Here is a 16,338-nt window from a genome sequence, read left to right as displayed (position 1 = left end):
CCAACGGCTGGGTCGTCTGGGTCGTAGAGGACCTACGGAAACACACAGTCTCTCTGCCCCAAAGCCCGGTGTGAGGAGCCCAGCGCAGGGGCTAGTGTTTGGTTCTGTTTCGCACAACGTCCCACACCGGAGGTTCAACCCCGCCGCCAGCCTGCCGTACTGGAGAAAAACACAGAGCAGTAGACCAACTCAACACAAACCCACAAATGCCAGAGAGATTGATGGCAGGACAGCAAATTCAACCCGTGCCCAACTGCCAAAGCTAGTGTTAGCAAACAAGTGGTCCGACTGGTATTTCACACAGTAGTCCAACCCTCGATGGTAGTGTTACTGTAGTTACCAGAGAAAGGATGAACCCTTTCTTCACGATGTCAACATTACACCCCTTCTCCTTAAGGAGAGTGGAGATTGAGGGCTTGAAGACATTATTTACCTATTACAGTGAAGGAACAGGTCCTGTAATAGCCAACTAGCTTTATGGCAGAAAGTGATGTTTTGTTCTGCATCATTTGCTTTAATGACATCATACCAATTAAAGTGTAAAGACCCATCCTGTGATGATTGAGAGATCTGTTTGAACTAAATTACCCTTAAATATGTTCCATTTTTCGTAATGCTATTACAGACATAATATTAAACAGACACTCACTGTCATGGGGAGGGACGTTAACCACACATGACCCATTGGGAGATTTCAGTCTGCTGCCACAGACACCACACACACACACACACACACTTATTTTATTGAACCTTTATTTAACTAGGCACGTCAGTTAAGAACACATTCTAATTTTCAATGATGGCGTAGGAACGGTGGGTTAACTGCCTACACATGATCCATTTGTTAGGGTTTTCTTGTGGTGAAGGAGAGGAGGACCAAAATGCAGCGTGGTTATTTTGATACATGTTTAATAAAAGATAAACACGAACAATACAAAACAATAAACATGAAAACCTTAACAGCCTATTCTGGTGCAAACTAACACAGAGACAGGAACAATCACCCACGAAACACTCAAAGAATATGGCTGCCTAAATATGGTTCCCAATCAGAGACAACGATAAACACCTGCCTCTGATTGAGAACCACTCCAGGCAACCATAGACTTTTCTAGATAACCCTACTAACCACAATCCCATAACCTATAAAAAAAAACTAGACAAAACACCCCACATAAATAACCCATGTCACACCCTGGCCTGACCAAAATAATAAAGAAAACACAAAATACTAAGACCAGGGCGTGACACCATTGAGAGATTTCAGTCTGCTGTCACACATACACACACAATTTTGGATTTTTTTCTTCTCCAGAACTCTATATAGTGTTGTTCAAACCGCCCACACACACACACACACACACACACACACACACACACACACACACACACACACACACACACACACTCACACACACACACACACACTTGATCCATTGAGAGATTTCAGTCTGCTGCCACACATACACACACAATTTTAGATTTTTTTTCTTCTCCAGAACTCTATATAGTGTTGTTCAAACCGCCCCATTAACAATTAGGATTGAGAACATTTTGACTAAACAGACGACACGTTATGCAGGCTACAGGTGGTTCGGTGGGGGGACATTTATTAAGAGGGAATGATATTTTCCATGTTTGTGTGCCAAAACAAAATAGGGAACGAGGAAATGCCTCTGTAGCGAGTGCTTGATATATGAATGTGTGAATAATGAAGCTTAGTCCTGTGGTAGCTGGAAACCCACAGAGAGTTTATACATTTCTCAACTCCACCGCTCGTTGAGTAATTGACTTCTTTTACTAATTATAGTTGTGGGCTTTAGAAGGATAGTTGTCTCAGAGGTATGGTACAGGCTCAGTCCCGGTGGCTGAGTTTCCCACATTTAACTTGTGTGTGTCATTGTCACGTGAGGGATGTCTATCGACATCAGCCTGTTGGCCAGCTCAGGTCAGTAAGGTTAATATTCTCCAACATATGTATGTCTGGGATACAGTTGTAATGTATTCATCATGGGACAAACAGGGCATACTAACCCTGCTGGAGAGCTACTGGGCATGCAGGGTTGTGTTACGGCACTAACATACGTCATTCAGGTCCTGATGGTGTGTTAGTGCAGGGATGGAACAAAAGCCTGCACTCCCTTTTCCTGAAACGACCTCAGCAGGGTTGGCGCTCCCTCATGTTTTGCTCTGTATTGGTGACTTCACCTGTCCTTGCACCCGAGCAAAATAGACAGAGACGTAATAACGAGGCAGAAAAACAGGTCATTGGTCTCTGTCGGAACAGTTTCAACTTTCCAGAGGTCATGACGTATCTGTGTTGGAAGACCAGTTGCATATCTGGGGACCGTCCATTCTGGTTATAGTGATAAATAGGGCCGTTCCAACACCATCTGAAGGCTGATGTTCACATGATGAATCTGTCTCAATCTTGCACCAACTTTTTATCCATTACATTTCGTCCTTCAGAAGTGGTTCTTGAATCCTTAATTTGGTATCAAATGGCAATGAATTCCGACACGTTTTGACGACCTTATCAAAAGCTGTTCTGAAGGCCCATAAAAAACAGAGAGGAATATTTTCCAACCTAGCTTTCATTTGGCAGGGCGATGGAGTGGATGCTGTGTTGAGATCTCTGGAAAAGGGGACCGTCTGCATTTTTCAGAGGAGCATGTGACTGCAGCTTTATTTAATGTTCTCACAGGCAAACGTGTCCAATCCTCGGCCAAACTCGACAGCTGTAATTCTACTAAATGGGAGTGAGTTAAGCAGTCAACCCGAACACAACTCGGCGGCGATATAACACCATAGTAACAGAAACGATATTCAGAGTCGCACCCAGCTGCACTCTTGCGCCTCTCTCGTTCTCACTTCTTAAACTTCAGCTGACTTCCTCTGAGCATGGGAACCACAGAAGACAACCATCGATCATCTCTGTAGTCTGCGGCCGTCGGCCAGAATCTGAGGTCACCTGACCAAGCAGAATTCTAATACTTGACCAATTGAAACTCATTCTTGTCTTCTCCTCTTTTTCTGTTTGACTTCGCTAACGCTGCTGCAGATCAGTGTCATGGTTTACAGCCAATGGGGACTTTTCAGTTAATGAAGTGAATGTTCTGTAACTAAGGTTGCAAAGCTAGTGGTAATTTACCAAAGTTACCAGAATCTTCTGTAATTTTGGTAGTCTATGGCAATTTATGGTAACTTTGGTCACTTATGTTTCATAGCTTTTAAAAAATGTATTCACATATAGTATTCATTTAAAAAAATCTCTGTCCATATTGTCCATGAGTTTCTAGTGGATAGACCACATGGTTCAAGAGAAAATAGCCTAATTAACAATAGCATTATTTTCAGTTAGCTCTACAGCTCTTCCAACTATTGACTTTTTTCACAGCTGCCACCAGTTTGGCATCAAAAAATGTACAACAAAGACATTGACATAGTAAAGAAAAAGTGTGTAAAATTTTTTATAAAATATATTTCATGGTGAAACCCTCAAATTAAACACCAATGGTATTCATTCGCTAAATTGATGGTTTATATTTCAGATCATGTTTTACAGCTTAGTCATTGTATTTTTTATTTAAAAATCATCTTATAGGATTATGTTATATATTTGACATGTGATAAGGCCACACGGAGGGCCAGAAAACACCTGTGATAATTGGAACTACACAAAGGACCCACCAGACGTCTTGTGCTAAATTACATAAAAATCCTTGAAAGTTACCAAAATTCTATTCGTATTCTGATAAACTTCTAAAGTAATATACAGTACCCTCCCTTTGCCACCCCTCTGTGACTGTATATCTCAGTCAGGGCTGGGACAGTCTGTGAAAATGTAATGATGTCAATTTAACATAACATTTCTATCTAGAACTCTCCCAATGACACACATGGTGTATGCAGTGTTTGTGAGTGACGCAATGAACACATCTCTGCTCTGTCTGTGGTTGAGTGTTTAGTGCTGTGGCTATGAATGTCTGTGTGTAACATGGGTTGACCGGAGTGACTGCTGTGCTCGGCAGCTGCAGGGTTCAACCAGGCTCCTTGCATTAGAATTATCTGCCCCGGACCAGGGCCCAGCTGCCGGTCACGTTTGAGCTGTCGATCCAACACATTCATACTGAAACATTGCCCGTGTCTCTAACAGACAGCCTGTCAGCACCAGAGAACATGAGCTGTGTGGGTAACACAAGTCCAACCCAGCAGCAGTCTCTGGCTCTCTGTCTCTGTCTGTCTGTCTGTCTCTGTCTGTCTGTCTCTTTCTCTCTGTCTGTCTGTCTGTCTCTGTCTGTCTGTCTGTCGGTCTGTGTGTCTCTCTCTCTCTCTCTCTCTCTCTCTCTCTCTCTCTCTCTCTCTCTCTCTCTCTCTCTCTCTCTGTCTGTCTCTCTGTCTAGCTCTCTGTCTGTCTGTCTGTCTCTCTCTGTCTCTCTCTCTCTCTGTCTCTCTGTATTACTGCTACTCTCACTGGCACGTCCGTGAATCTGTAATAACTAGTCACTGAGGATTTAAATACAGTCAAACTAAATCGATAGACCAACATACCGTAGTGTATCAGATATTGTCGTTATCATGTACAAATGTTCACATCATGTTTTGATAGTTGGACTACTCCTGTAGTGTGGGAGTGAACTCAGTTGACATATTAGTCATCCCCACTAACTGCCAATGGGACAGATTAAAGGAAGTTGATCAAACAACAGGAAGCAGAGATATAATGGCGTATGCATACCACATTTCTGGGGCCGCTGTTTGACATAATAACATTTTGGCCTTGAGATGTAAGCACATGCAGGTTAACTACATGGATAGGAAGTCTGGGCAGGTATGATGTCAAAGTTTCCATTCAACTGGTGGCTGTTCAATGTTTTTCCTTGATATGTAATGGAAGATAATACAGTGTATAATAGATCAATAGAAATAGGATGAGTGGTTCCTGCCAGACACCATAATGTGAGACAGGTGGGGCAGTAGAACAAATGGACAAAAAGTTTCCAGAAAAAGGTTGATATTTGTGTGTGAGAGAGAGAGAGAGAGTGTGTGAGAGAGAGAGAGAAGCAGCACTTGAGGACAGCCTATTTGTATTAGAAAGGACTTTAATGAGGAGTGTGCCTAAAGTGGATGCAAGACAGATGCAGCTGACAATAAAATGGGCGGTGGTTATGATAAAGTTTTCTAGATAAAGAGGAATGGGCGGTGGTTATGATGTTTTCTAGATCAACAGGAATGGGCGGTGGTTATGTTAATATTTTCTAGATAAACTGGAATGGGCGGTGGTTGTGATAATGTTTTCTAGATAAACAGAAATGGGTGATGGTTATGATAATGTTTTCTAGATCAACAGGAATGGGTGGTGGTTATGATAATGTTTCTAGATAAACAGGAATGTTTTGTAGGATAAACAAGAATGGTCGGTGGTTATGATAATGTTTTCTAGATCAACAGGAATGGGCGGTGGTTATGATAATGTTTTCTAGATCAACAGGAATGAGCGGTGGTTATGATCATGTTTTCTAGATCAACAGAAATGGGTGGTGGTTATGATAATGTTTTCTAGATCAACAGGAATGGGTGGTGGTTATGTTAATGTTTTTTATATCAACAGGAATGGGTGGTGGTTATGATAATGTTTTCTAGATCAACAAGAATGGGCTGTGGTTATAATGTTTTCTAGATCAGCAAGAATGGTCGGTGGTTATGATAATGTTTTCTAGATCAACAAGAATGGGCGGTGGTTATGATGTTTTCTAGATCAACAGGAATGGGCGGTGGTTATGTTAATATTTTCTAGATCAACAGGAATGGGCGGTGGTTATGATAATGTTTTCTAGATCAACAGGAATGAGCGGTGGTTATGATCATGTTTTCTAGATCAACAGAAATGGGTGGTGGTTATGATAATGTTTTCTAGATCAACAGGAATGGGTGGTGGTTATGATAAAGTTTTCTAGATCAACAAGAATGGGCTGTGGTTATAATGTTTTCTAGATCAGCAAGAATGGTCGGTGGTTATGATAATGTTTTCTAGATCAACAGGAATGGGTGGTGGTTATGATCATGTTTTCTAGATCAACAGGAATGGGTGGTGGTTATGATAATGTTTCTAGATAAACAGGAATGTTTTGTAGATAAGCAAGAATGGGCGGTGGTTATGATAATGTTTTCTAGATCAACAGGAATGGGTGGCGGTTATGATAATGTTTTCTAGATCAACAGAAATGGGTGGTGGTTATGATAACGTTTTCTAGATCAACAGGAATGGGCGGTGGTTATGATCATGTTTTCTAGATCAGCAAGAATGGTCGGTGGTTATGATAATGTTTTCTAGATCAACAAGAATGGGTGGTGGTTATAATAATGTTTTCTAGATCAACAGGAATGGGTGGTGGTTATGATAATGTTTTCTAGATCAACAGGAATGGGCGGTGGTTATAATGTTTTCTAGATCAACAGGAATGGGTGGTGGTTATGTTAATGTTTTTCATATCAACAGGAATGGGCGGTGGTTATGATCATGTTTTCTAGATCAGCAAGAATGGTCGGTGGTTATGATAACGTTTTCTAGATCAACAAGAATGGGTGGTGGTTATAATAATGTTTTCTAGATCAACAGGAATGGGTGGTGGTTATGATAATGTTTTCTATATCATCAGGAATGGGCAGTGGTTATGATGATGTTTTCTAGATCAACAGGAATGGGCGATGGTTATGATAACGTTTTTCTAGATAAACAGGAATGGACGGTGGTTATGATAATGTTTTTTAGATAAACAGGAATGGGCGATGGTTATGATAATGTTTTCTAGATCAACAATAATGGGTGGTGGTTATGATAATGTTTTCTAGATCAACAGGAATGGGCAGTGGTTATGATAATGTTTTCTAGATCAACAGGAATGGTGCAGAAAGGACATGGCAAACTGCAACATTACAACACGATTTCAATACGGCATCAAATCTGAACCAGCTGTTCACTCGCTGTGTTCTGTTGATGTGAAGCTCTGCAGCAGAAGCACCACTGAGTTGTACTGTGCTAGAGATCAGCAGCCGGCCCAGTGAACAGATACTGGGAGATATAGCTCTTCTACTTCGCCTAAACACCACCGGTCCACTGAACCAAACTTCTATCCGTAGGAAATCATCACGCCAAAGAATGGTTTTAACAGATGAAATCAAATGAGAATCAAGGAGAAGTTCCTTACAGGAGTAGTAGTGTTAGAGGTTGGATTAATTTCCTTTGAGTGACCTGCCATGTCTCTATGGCCTCCTCTCTTCTCTCTATTCATCTCTCTTCTCTCTATCCACCTCTCTATCCATCTCTCTTCTCTCCATCCACTTCTCATCTCTCTATCCCATCTCTCTTCTCTGTCCAACTCTCTTCTCTCTATCCATCTCTCTTCTCTCTATCCATCTCTCTTCTCTCTATCCATCTCTCTTCTCTCTATCCATCTCTCTTCTCTTTATCCGCCTGTCTTCTCTCTATCCACCTCTCTTCTCTCTATCCATCTCTCTTCTCTCTATCCATCTCTCTTCTCTCTATCCACTTCTTCTCTCTATCCCATCTCTCTTCTCTGTCCATCTCTCTTCTCTCTATCCATCTCTCTTCTCTCAATCTACTTCTCTTATCTCTATCCCCCTCTCTTCTTTCTATCCACCTCTCTTATCTATATCCACCTCTCCTCTCTCAATCCATCTCTCCTCTCAATCCATCTCTCTTCTCTCTATCCACCTCTCTTCTCTCTATCCACCTCTCTTCTCTCTTTCCACCTCTCTTCTCTCTCCCTCTCTCTGACTCTGTCTCCCTACTTCTCAGGAGAATACCTCTCCCTTCTCTCCCCCTCTTCTCTATCTCCCCCTCTCATCTGCCCACCTTCTCTGAGGGGTACTCCTCCCCAGTAGCACCACCCACCTGAACATAAAAGCCTAGTCTCCTCTCCAGTAGCTCCACCCACCTGCACATAAAAGCCTAGTCTCCTCCCCAGTAGCTCCACCCACCTGCACATAGAAGTCTTGTCTCCTCCCCAGTAGCTCCACCCACCTGAACATAAAAGCCTTGTCTCCTCCCAAGTAGCTCCACCCACTTGAACATAAAAGCCTAGTCTCCTCCCCAGTAGCTCCACCCACCTGCACATAAAAGCCTAGTCTCCTCCCCAGTAGCTCCACCCACCTGAACATAAAAGCCTAGTCTCCTCCCCAGGAGCTCCACCCACCTGCACATAAAGCCTAGTGTCGTCCCCAGCAGCTCCACCCACCTGAACATAAAAGCCTAGTCTCCTCCCCAGGAGCTCCACCCACCTGCACATAAAAGCCTAGTGTCCTCCCCAGTAGCTCCACCCACCTGCACATAAAAGCCAAGTCTCCCTGCCAGTAGCTCCACCCACCTGAACATAAAAGCCTAGTCCATGCTGTTTACTTCTGTTCAGGGGTCTGTATCACACTTCTGTAACTCCGGTGATAGTTCCCCTCAACAGACACACACTGAGCAAGGTAAGGACATCCTATAGGTTTCCTGGAGGAAGGTGTGGTCTGTCAGGATGAATTTGGCTGATATTATGATGATGATTTGGAGGGGTTTTGTGAACTGGGTGTTTATCAGGAGTGGATTCTCATTCTCTAGACCTGGTACCACCTGACTATTTGGTGCTTTCAATGTCTACATTTTTCTCCTCCGGTGAGTTTGTGTATTCTGGCAAGGGTGATGAGGGAACGGGGCGAGATTCTTTGCACGTGTCTGGGTTGTTCTGAAGGCTATATGGTTCAAATGAGGAGAACGTTCAGCTCAAATTGTTCAGTGTTCATTGGGACTTTTTTTTAACCTTTCTTCACTGAGAGATTCCCTGAAAAAGATCCTGGTGGAATAATCCTAAATCTCGTGATGATGAGGCACTTCTTTTTCCAAAGAGAAAAGGACATGTGAAACAGTCTGTTCAGTAGAAATCCAGGGCTTGTCAGAGGTGTTAACTCTGAGAGAACTGACCCAGTAGCTTGACTTCCAGTCTAGTTAGTTAATACCACATCGTGTATTAGGATGGTGATGTCAGAGGTGTTGACTCTGAGAGAACTGACCCAGTAGCTTGACTTCCAGTCTAGTTAGTTAATACCACATCGTGTATTAGGATGGTGATGTCAGAGGTGTTAACTCTGAGAGAACTGACCCAGTAGCTTTACTTCCAGTCTAGTTAGTTAATACCACATCGTGTATTAGGATGGTGATGTCAGAGGTGTTAACTCTGAGAGAACTGACCCAGTAGCTTTACTTCCAGTCTAGTTAGTTAATATCACATAATGTATTAGGATGGTGATGTCATCTCCAGTCTAGTTAATACCACATCATTTATTAGGATGGTGATGTCATCTCCAGTCTAGTTAATATCACATCATGTATTAGGATGGTGATGTCATCTCCAGTCTAGTTAATACCACATCATGTATTAGGATGGTGATGTCATCTCCAGTCTAGTTAGTTAATACCACATCATGTATTAGGATGGTGATGTCATCTCCAGTCTAGTTAGATAATACCACATCATGTATTAGGATGGTGATGTCATCTCCAGTCTAGTTAGTTAATACCACATCATGTATTAGGATGGTGATGTCATCTCCAGTCTAGTTAGTTAATACCACATCATGTATTAGGATGGTGATGTCATCTCCTGAATATGATCATATGCTAAATCCTTCGCTTAGCATTCAAATATTATTCATATTATTCACATTCATATCATTCGAGGCAGAGAGTGAGAGGCTGTTGAACACAGATTAACCCATTGAAAACATACCTCCAGCAGTCAGGATATGTGCAGCCTGATGGCCTGTCCTTGTAAAGTCAGTAGGCCCTGTGTCCACTAGACATGACTATGTGGCTCTGGGCTTCTTAATGGGTTCCCTAAAGCCCCATGCAGCATCCTAGCTTTACCTTCACTTCCTGGCCCATAGATCTGAGCCTGGACCCTGAGGGCGACTCTATTCTGTCCCCCATCTCTTCCTCTCCCTCTTTCCCCCATTTTGCTCTCTCTCTCTTTCCCCTCTCTTTGTCCCTCTCTTCCTATACAAGGATTAGATACAGCAGCAGGTTGTTTCTGTCGTCTCTGAGGTTCATTGTGGGAGCGTTCCTGTGTGTCTGCTGTGCAGCCTGAGAGAGAGGGCCAGAAAAAGGCCTGGGCAGCGGGTTGTCGCTCTACGCTCCTCAGAGGGTCACTCTCCCCCTGAAGGTGTGGAACCACAGTACCCGGTGTGATCTGTCTTAGACCGCTCAGCCATTTCAGGGAGGGGTGGATGAAATCATTTGGAATTCAACTTATAAGCCGCGACCTATTGTATGTGTTGTGTGAGCTAAGGGTGGTGCCCTTGCCTTGTTCAGGGTGAAGAGGTGATTCGGGTGTAGTCAGTTGGCAGAGATTGACTCGACAACAAAAAGTGGAGATTGAGTCTCTGACATGGTTATAACTGTGTTCTTTGCTAGTTTAAAACAAATCACACCTGGTGATGTCATTTATTTATTTATTTTCTGAAGTTTATTTGGACAGGGACAGCATGCAACAAAAACATGCGTTGCTCCAGATTTAGCAAACAGCTCATTTACATACTTAGTCCCTGGGCAGGTGAACATATACTGTAACCACGACAACATTATATACAAAAGGACAACATATGTACATCAGACATTTTTTTTAAAACAGGAAGGTAATATAGACACGTTTCAGAACAGAGGCTAGGACATTACACATACAATTCATTGCACATATTGCTGTTGCTGTTGGACTTTATACATTTGAGTTATAAAACACAACACATAAACACAAATAAAATCAGAATGTTGCACATCAACCCTCGCCTCAGACTGACAAGTGGCTCTGTATTATAAAGGGTCACTCTGATTATTAGGGGAGGAACATTTAAATTTTCAACAAACAATGCACATAATGAAATTAGATTTAAATCTGTATTGCTTAGGCAATTAGTGTCAACCTATTGGACAAAAGCACATTGCGTGACTGCTCTAGCTCATAAATTAGTAGGTCTCTCTCTCTCTCTCTCTCCAATTAAATGTGCTTTATTGGCATGACGTAACAATGTACATCTTGCCAAAGCTTACTTTGGATATTTACAATATTAAAATAATAGTAATCAATATTGTCAACAGGACAACAGTAACAACAATAACCAAGGGTCAAAATAACTATTGAACTATAACAATATAGAGGACAGACACTGTCCCTCATCTTATGGCAGGCAGCAATGTAGTGCGCTGCCAATCCACAGCTCTCGGCATCCTCCCCCAACAGGATGGGAAGCCTATTCTCATCAGAGAGGTCTTTGAAACCTTGAATAAGGGTTTCAAATGTGGGGAAATGACACTCTCTAATTGTTTTATATTTCTGACATTTTGTCAGGAAATGCAGCTCTGTCTCAGGTTCTGCTGTGGTGCTGTGGTTGCACAGGCTTTCCTCTACAGGGAGCCAGGTTTTTTTCTCTCTCTCTCCATCCGTCTTTCTTTCTTTCTTTCCTTCCATCCTTCCTTCCTTCCTTCTCTCTGCTAATGCCGTTGTATAAGAAGTGTTTATAAGGTTTAGGGGAATGTGCCCTGGGATCACACAGCTGCAGTGGCTGTGATTTGAGCACACTACCAAATACGGGACAGTAGCAGTCTATCCCTAGCAGATCAGCTCTGCTGCCGGGAGCAGAGAAGCCCTGTTCCGTTCCACTGCAGCTGCTGTATCTGGTTCTTTAGTAGCTCGTCAGGATGTAACACCCACTGAATAGATGTATTCATAGTGCATTTAATTACAGTGCCTTTCTGAAAGTATTCACACCCCTTTTTCCACATTTTGTTGTGTTACAGCCTGAAGATTGAGATTTTGTTTCACTGACCTACACACAATACCCCATAATGTCAAATTGGAATTATGTTATTTTAAAAAAAAAGTTTTACAAATGAAAAGTTGAAGTGCCTTGAGTCAATAAGGATTCAAGCCCTTTGTTATGGCAAGCCTAAATAAGTTCAGGAGTAAAAATGGGCATAACAAGTCACATAATAAGTTGCATAGACTCACTCTGTGTGTAATAATATCTAAGGTCCCTCAGTCGAGCAGTGAATTTCATACACAGATTCAACCACCAAGACCAGGGAGGTTTCCCAATGCAAATAAAGGCACCTATTGGTAGATGGGTAAGAAAAAGGCAAACATTGAATATCCCTTTGAGCATGGTGAAGTTATTAATTACACTTTGAATGGTGTGTCAATACACCCAGTCACTACAAATGTACAGCATGAGGCCAATGGTGAATTAAAACAGTTAGAGTTTAATGGCTGTGATAGGAGAAAACTGAGGATGGATCAACAACATTATAGTTACACCACAATATCAACCTAAATGACAGAGTGAAAAGAAGGAAGCCTAAATAAAAATATTTAAAAACATTCATAATGTTTGCAATAAGGCACTAAAGTAAAACTGCAAAAAAATGTGGCAAAGAAATTAACTTTATGTCCTGAATACAAAGCATTATGTTTGGGGCAAATCCAACACAACATCTCATGGTGTTGGCTGCATCATGTTATGGGTATGCTTGTCATCGGCAAGGACTAGGGAGTTTTTAGGATAAAAATAAACAGAATAGAGCTAAGCACAAAACCTGGTTCAGTGTGCTTTTTAACAGACACTGGGAGACAAATTCACCTTTCAGCAGGACAATAACCTAAAACACAAGGCCAAATATACACTGGAGTTGCTTACCAAGATGACATTGAATGTTCCAGAGTGGCCTAGTTATAGTTTTTACTTAAATATCTATGGCAAGACTTGAAAAGGGCTGTCTAGCAATGATCAACAAACAACTTGCTTGAGCTTGAAGAATAATGTGCAAATATTGTATAATCCAAGTGTGCAAAGCTCTTAGAGACCAGAAAGATTCACAGCTGTTATCACTGCCAAAGGTGAATCTAACATGTATTGACTCAGGGGAGCTAATACTTATGTAAATGAGATTTTTCTGTATTTAATTTGAAATACATTTGCAACAATTTCTAAAAACATAATTTCACGTATTTCATTATGGGGTATTGTGTGTAAATGGGTGAGACCCAATATATTTAATTTGTTTCGAATTCAGGCTTGTAACACAACTAAATGTGCAATAAGTCAAGGGGTATAAATACTTTCTGAAGGTACTGTTGATAAAATAACTTGAAAGTTATGTGGATATCTAAAATAAAATAACTTGACAGTTATGTGGATATGTGGAGTCATATTCTTAATAAAATATCCTTGAGAGTTACGCGGATGATGTCTCAAGCGAATGGCATGGAATTCACAATTTCCACGTCAGTTTTGTATGGCATGTGAGATAGAACATATTTGATTGCAGAACTGTATAATACGTCAAGTTGTCTCAGACATCCATCACTATTCTCATCACTATCCTGTCTGGCCCATGGCCGTACTGTACATCTCTCTTCTGAGAGATCCTAAATGATCCTGGGTTTGGTTTAATGGTCTGGAGTGAAGCCATCAGCATGTGGGTAAAAACAAACCAACATGCTGTTCTATATATTTTATGGTGGATTATGGTACAGGGGGGAAGGAGAAATATGTGTTATGGTAACACCTTATGTAACCAACGGTAATAACATGTTATTATTAACATGGCGTTACATGGTAACTGCTTTGTAACTGCAGGGTAAAGTGTTACCAGTGTTATTGTGAAGAGAGCATCGACGACAGAAGCTAAAGTCCCTTAGACTGGTCTCTTGGATGGGATATTTCTCACACTGCAGTAGTTGGGAAAGTACTCAATAGTCATACTTGAGTAAAAGTAAAGATACCTTAATAAAACATAACTCAAGTCAAAGTGAATGTCACCCAGGAAAATATTTATTCAGTAAAAGTCTTAAAGTATCTGATTTTAAATGTACTTAAGTACAGGGGTGGAAAAAGTACTGAATTGTCATACAAAAAAATTAAATGCTATACATCTGTCGTGTCTTTGGCTACGCCGGATTAAGTGATATGACATGCTATTCAATAAAATAATTTCTCCTTAATTAATATTACCTGATTGAGCTAATCGTGTAAATGTAATTAACTAGAGAGTCGGTCACCACAAAATAATATTTATAGAGCTGTTATCTTCCGAATAAACTCTTAAAGGCCTAGTAATATTTTACATCAATAGCAGTCAATATTAATCGTCATCTTAATTCAGTCTCATCTGAAAGTTGTAAATTCTTGGTTATCTGCACGAACCCTGACAAGTTAACAAGTTGAATCAGCAATACAAAATTGGGTTTAATTATTTATTTACTAAATACCTAACTAATCACACAGAATTACACATACACATATTTAAATCATTTTTTTTTTACAAATTACGTCATAAAGGAAAACGGCCCTAGCGGGCGGAACAGATATGACAGCTGGTTACGCAAAAGAAAAGGGTCCGGGTTTGAGTGAAAGAGCGGGAAGACTGAGGAACAAAGGGCGAAGCTGTGCTATCGTAAATGCAGTATCTTATGCATTCTAAATTACCGCCCATTTGGAAAAGGAGAATGCAATAAATATTTACTCTGAGCTGCGCTTCGGTAGGTTGGTGGTAGATGGAAGGCCAACCGAGTCCTTTGTCCTTTTAAGCATGTCTCTGGTTGTCAATTGTATACGTTGTAGTAGCGTTGTTGAGTGATAGACGGGATACTCTGTCTGTTCCTTCCTTAACCCTCATTTGCAGCGGCTGTTGCTAACTCAACGGCTAGGAGGTATCACTTCTGTAGTGAATAAGAGTTCAAAGTTCATACCATTTGCAACCAAAGCTCACGCTGATGTTGGCTTCGTTCTGTAGTTATTATCTGAACCATTCTGACATCGGACCGTCGTCCTCACGTCCTGGGAACAGAAGGTTATATTGTCGTCAAGGCTTTATATAGGAAGGGAGAGGAGGGCGTATTTGAAAAGTTTTATAGCCCTTGTCCCTTCACAGGGGCGGGCCAATGATTGAGCAGAGCCCTAAACTTATGAAAACCCAAATCTCACATTTTAGAAGTTAAAATCACATTTCATCCCATCACGAATAATTTCATATTCTAACGTTTAAATTAAACAACAATCCCATGTGAATCCGATAACTCTGATGTGTAGACTTTCCACTGTAGAGTTTATGTCATCTTATCATTGATGAGAATGTCTCAGATGACAACCGAACTGACATCATATTCATTAAGTACCACCGCATATGTTCAATTGGTCGGATTACCAGAATATAGTTAATTTCCCCACCTTCTGATATTCCCAGAATCTCTATGGTAACCAAGGGTTTTGCAAATGTAACATCAGTAGGGTAGAGAGAGGGAAAGGGGGGAAGAGGTATTTATGACTGTCATAAACCTACCCCCAGGCCAACGTCATGACACATCAAATTCCTTATACTAAGCAAACCTGACTACACAGGTTGTTTTTTATATTTACGGACAGACGGGCACACTCCAACACTCAGACATAGTGAGTCTCCTGATCAGAGGCAGTAGGGATTACATTGCGTTATATTGATAGGTGTGTGAACTGTGAACTGCTGAGATCATCGCTGCTGAGGTCATCGTGATCACCATTGGTTTCCCCCCTCTGGAGACTGAGAGCTACGACCAAATAACTCAGGGTGACTCCTGTAGCCTTGGTCTGTAAAGAGAGCGTCTATGTGTGAAGGAATGCTGGAAAAGGCCAGGCACACACACACATCGATCAGATCATAACATGGGCAGGACAACGGGAGTATTGGCAGAGGCGCTGACCTTTGCAGGGCAGGTATTTAGGCTGCTGGGAGTGGAGCAGTGTTTGTGATGGGATAAATCACATCGGACAAGGCCAGATGAACAGCACATACAGGGAGAGGAGAGGAGAGGGGAAAGGAGGGAGAAGTGAAGGAGGGAGGAATGGAGAGGAGAGCTGAGGGGAGGGGAGAGGTGAAGGAGGGAGGAATGGAGAGGATAGCAGAGGGGAGAGGTTAAGGAGAGAGGAATGGAGAGGAGAGCAGAGGGGAGGGGAGAGGTGAAGGAGGGAGGAATGGAGAGGAGAGCTGAGGGGAGGGGAGAGGTGAAGGAGGGAGGAATGGAGAGGAGAGCAGAGGGGAGAGGTTAAGGAGAGAGGAATGGAGAGGAGAGCAGAGGGGAGGGGAGAGGTGAAGGAGGGAGGAATGGAGAGGAGAGCAGAGGGGAGGGGAGAGGTGAAGGAGGGAGGAATGGAGAGGAGAGCAGAGGGGAGAGGTGAAGGAGGGAGGAATGGAGAGGGGAGCAGAGGGGAGGGGAGAGGTGAAGGAGGGAGGAATGGAGAGGAGAGCAGAGG

At 42.0% G+C, this 16,338-nt stretch overlaps 1 protein-coding gene across 1 annotated transcript in view; it reads left to right on the top strand.

Moving 5' to 3' along the window:
- The first annotated feature begins 8,417 nt into the window (after nt 1-8,417).
- LOC109890466 (collagen alpha-1(VIII) chain) overlaps nt 8,418-16,338 on the top strand; it is a 33,242-nt gene continuing 25,321 nt past the window's right edge. The window contains exon 1 of the mRNA XM_020482397.2: nt 8,418-8,493. The gene's annotated coding sequence lies outside the window, so the exon portion shown is untranslated. The remainder of the gene's footprint in view (nt 8,494-16,338) is intronic.

This window comes from Oncorhynchus kisutch, linkage group LG5 (genome assembly GCF_002021735.2).
Source record: "Oncorhynchus kisutch isolate 150728-3 linkage group LG5, Okis_V2, whole genome shotgun sequence".
Lineage (NCBI taxonomy): Eukaryota > Metazoa > Chordata > Actinopteri > Salmoniformes > Salmonidae > Oncorhynchus > Oncorhynchus kisutch.
Note: the sequence above shows the minus strand (reverse complement) of the source record. Positions and strands in the feature narration are given on the sequence as shown.